The following is a 5,000-nucleotide window of genomic DNA, read 5'->3' on the forward strand; positions in this document are numbered from 1 at the left end:
AAAAAAAAAAAAAAAAAAAAAAAAAAAAAAACAAAAACAAAAAACAAAACAAAACAAACAAACAAAAAAAACCCAAAACCCAAAACCCAAAAACCAAAAACCAAAAAAAACCAAACCAAAACAAAACAAACAAAGGATTAAAGATAAGATGTTCATGCTGGCCCTAACTATATAATTCACCTGCCGTGAATGACATCTATATAGTTTATCTGCATAGCTGCCATGTTAGCTTCCCATAGATACAGATTCTAACTTTATCTTCACCTCAATATTTTGATAGGAAAGATATTGAAATATTGCTAATAGTATAGAAAAGTTGAAAATATAATTGAGTTGGCTTGACTGACATTTCTAGAGAGTTTGTCTGGGCTTGTATAAATCACAGTGGGTTTGTTGTTGTTGCTGCTGTTGTTTTGTTTGTTATTTGTTGCTTTATTTTATAGTACACAGGAAAATTTTTCCACAGGAGGCTTCATATTGGCTTTGAAGAATGTATTAAACATGGAAAATGTTGAAATGCTACAGAAACATGCCCTGATCATCACTTTTATAATGTTGTTGCCTTTCTTGTTGAAATAGATATGACCATACGCTGCGCATGCTTGCTGTGGTTAATAGCTCATCCCTCAACTTCCTAAATTTGCTTTCACAATACCAGAGTCATCTTGCTTTTTCATATACAGCATAAACATCTAGTGTCATAAAAATATTACCATGGAGACACGTCCTCATTCCTTATGTTTATTTTAGACATAGTTTTGTCAATTTTGGAGTTCCCATATTTCTTAGGTTGCATGACATGAATGTAATGCAATTTAATTACCTTCACAAAAGGCTCTAATTTTTTTTTTAAGAAAATGGGAACACATAGTTTTATATTAGGAGTCATTTTGTGTCAAAGTCTTGGAATACATTCCAGATCTAATATATTAGATTAGTATTAGTTATTGCTTAGTATTAATTAAAGTGAATTTAAAAAATTGCACACTACTGAAAGCATAAAAACATTCTTAGTATAATAATAATAATAATAATAATAATAATAATAATAATAATAATAATAGACTAGCTGTTTTAGTGATAGAAGTATCCTACATGGAAAAAATTCTTCCTTTTCTGTTTTACCTTATTCATCTTTCACAAATATGTCACTACCTCTGATATATTATTCTAATAAATGGTTTTAATCTTCATCATCACTTTCTTCTCTTATGTAATTTGAACAATGAAAATCTTCTCACCCTCCACAAGATAGACAGTGGATAAACCTTACAGCATGGCATTATGCACATTGGCCATGGAAACACCTTTATGTGCTTTGCAGCTTCCCAGTGGAAGTAACATCCAGAGGAATTGACAAGATTCTGAGGTTCACAGCACCCCTCTTCCTGCACACAGATTACTAAAAAGATCAAGAATGGGGAGGCAGACTGGGTCTCTAAGGAAGCCATGTCTTGGGGGAAAAAAAGGTGAAAAAACAAACAAAAACGAAAAAAACAAAAAAACAAAAAGCTCTCTCACCTTCTTGTTCAAACCATGGCCTCCTCAGAGACACTGATAAGTCTCCCAGTGGAACAAATAGGATAAACTGTGAAAATGCAGACAACAAAGGATGCTAGCTAATTCTCCATGGGCAGCTCTGATGAGCTCAGGTACTCAGTACATTCTCAAGACTGAAAAAGGAAGGAAAACGTTACTAAATATTAGTCAATAGGGAAGTAAGGTTTTTTTCCAGTTTGTTTTATTGGGAGGGAAAGGAGGCACGGGATAAAACGAAACTCTTAATGACCTTTTCTGGAGGAGGAACTATGGAATTTTATAGGAATCAACGACATTTACAGCTAATTTAAAGAATGCTGTAATGAGAAATTTGTGTCTGTCTGAGTGTACGTATGTATGTGTGTGTGCATTCGTGCACTCGCGCGTGCACACGTGGAAAGCAGAAATCAACACGATGCCCAGCCTTTTTGTAGGTGCGGGGATTCCAGACTCAGAGTCTCAGGCTTGTGCAGCACACACTTGGCTGATGGAACCCTCTCCCTACTCCTGAAGGATAGTTTTTTCTTTAAGACTATTGGTACAAAGCGAGTCTCAGCATAGTCTTTCTTATGATATCTTGTCCTATAACCTAATCTAATGAACTCCACCCTCTCTGTGTAGGTGTCTGGACAATGGAATTCATGTATTCAGTAAGGAGCTATATGCTGAAATATTAAATTTGAATCACTAAGAATGAATTATGGGTTTCAGGGCTTTTCTTTATCTTGGAATTGACTATCCCATATTCAACGTACCTTTTTCTGCAACAACAAAACACATCAAATTAAGTGAATAACTAATAAAATTATGAATATGTTACTTCATCTCAAAAGTCAAAGTATCTCATTTACTTACAAGGTAAAATACCATTGAGGTTTGTTTTAAAAGATTGAATTTATCTCATACATTCAGGGAAAAGCTGGAAAATGTTACAGACAGGCATGCCTCAGGAAGTCCAGCTTTTGTGACAGAAAAAGGTACTTTAGGGGAAAGTCTCAAGTACACTGATTACTGAGTCCTGGTCAAAAGTCTCAATGAATATGGGACACGGTTCATGCAGGATCTTTTTAGTCTCATTTCACAAAGGACCCAGGGGAAGGAACTAGACTATGAGCTTTCACTGCTTCCAGTCTGCCTGTGCTCCATTCAAGCAAGTCTTTGCTTGCTGCGTCCTCTCCCTCCAGAAGGTTCCCTGCCTCTCAGAGTTATCTTCTTTCCCTGGAAAGTTTCTTTAACACTATCATAATGGAGAAGGTCCTTCAGGTAAGGGTGTGTGAAGGAGCTCACAAAGCCACAGCGGGAGCTGGATTAGCTGCAGCTTTTCTCTAAATACCTTGAGTGCATCTCACAACATCTTATCACAACATCTGTTGGCTTTTTGTGTCTTCTGCCTCTCCCGATTGCAAGGAGAGGTCCATGGTCATAGGGTCTCCTAACTCTCTAGATATCCAAGGCACCTAACTTCATTCTTATGTTATAAATCTAGAGAAATGTTATTGAAAATGCTGAGAGAAAAGGAGAAAGGAAGTTTAAAATCAAGCAGAAATGTCCCCTTTGATACAGAATCTATCAATAAGCGGAATTAGTAACACACAACTGGTGGACTGAATATAAAAGCAAGTCATTTCGTCTTTCTGTGATACCTAAAGCCAGGTGAGAGTGGGTGGAAGGCAGAATTTCCACGTTCAAAGCTTATCCCCAGTGATTGTTCTCACTCACTCAGGTGGCGGTCCTCTCTACTGGCTCAGTGTCAAGCAACCGCACCCAGGCTGTGGCAGAACTCCAAGGTTCTGGGTTGCCAGCTGCAACCCAGCAGGAAGTAAGGACCTGTTTTGTTTTTTTAAAAAATCATTTCCTGACAAAAAGGACTAGAGGGAATTTTTTTCTGACTTGGACATGATTATGTCATTTGCCCGCTGGCAAGCTTACCACGGCCTCTACAATGTTTAGTTTCAGGCACAGAGGACTGGCAAATGTTCTCTGGGTCTGTCAGCTTACTTCCAGAGCTGTGACATAGATCACTTGACTTGAACCCAGACTGGGAAGAAAGAGAGATAGCAGGAACTGGAGTCCTGCATTTCAAAGGATAGTTGGGGCTCTGTCATCAAAAGTCAGCAGGAAAATGCTTAGAATCAGGCATAAAAGACAAGTATATTAGAGATGTACTCAGGGATGCTTTGGGTTGAATGAATTGAGTGGTCTAGAGATGTTTTAGTCATTCATTTTAATTATATGCAGATGAGTGCTTACCTAAATGCATATACAGGTACCACATGCACAGCTAATACCCACAAAGGCCAGTTCTAGGGAATCTAATTCCCTAGAACTAGTGTTACAGAGTCAGCTGACACGTGGGTGTTAGAAACCAAACCCAAATCGTCTGAATGAGCAGCAAGGGCACTTAACTGCTGAATCATCTCTCCATCCCTGAGTTGAGGGATTAAACACATCAGAACGATGTCATTATTGTTCCCTCAGCCAGATTCATTCATAATTCAGGAAGTACTAATTGCAAGAGGGCTGGCCGTTGAGACATCTTGATTCCTGGTGGCAAGTGGGAAAAGCAGCATCGGCCACTAGTCCCTCAGGTTCATCTGCACTCAGGATGAGCACAGCTCTCAACTTGAAAGATCTCTCATATGGTCCTCATTAAAATGGAAAGACACAGCAAATATGGGAAAGCATGAAGGGATGATAAGTCAATGCTTAGTTATGATTCCATTCCCTTCAAATGGGTGTTAGTATGACTCTAAAGTCTGGGCATCGAATTTGCCATTTTAGTCATACAAAATGTAATTGGCTGGAGATGGTACTTAACAAACACTTCCAGAGAGAATTGAATTATTTTAGTATAATGCCATTTTTCTTTAAAGCTTCAAAAACAGCAAGTCAAAGGTTGTTAGGGACTGGCTATGTAGATGGATTTTGTGTTAGAAGGAAAAAAAATGCTAGTACTCCCTTGTGTAAGCCACTGTTGTCTTACTCTGCAGTTACTGGTATATACTTAGCAATTGCTTTTTGACACATTGTATGCTTTGGAGACTGTTGTAGGAACCCAGTACTTAATTCTCTTCTCTTCTCTCTGAGTATTTCCTTAGGTCAACATATCAGATTGCACCTGGAAATCCCTACAGCAGGTAGTTTCTGTTTTCTACTATCATAAAGAGACTAACAGGCTGACCAGCACCCTCATAATACTGCAGACAAATGTTTCAGTTATTGAAACCTGATAAAGTGGTCAAATTAAATCCACAGAAGTCTATGAGCCTTATCTAGGCAGATAAAACCCAAATAAAATGCCTATGAATAAAATGCCTCTTAGAAACTCCAATTTCCACCCGCTTCAATTTTGAAGAGAAATTGTCTTAATTTGGGAGGGGGAAGGACAAAGCCTACATGCAAGTTTGTTAAATTAAACACACCACATTCATTCTACAAATGTAAAGTCTTACTGTGAGAAC

This window comes from Mastomys coucha, unplaced genomic scaffold, assembly GCF_008632895.1.
Source record: "Mastomys coucha isolate ucsf_1 unplaced genomic scaffold, UCSF_Mcou_1 pScaffold22, whole genome shotgun sequence".
In the NCBI taxonomy this organism is placed as follows: domain Eukaryota; kingdom Metazoa; phylum Chordata; class Mammalia; order Rodentia; family Muridae; genus Mastomys; species Mastomys coucha.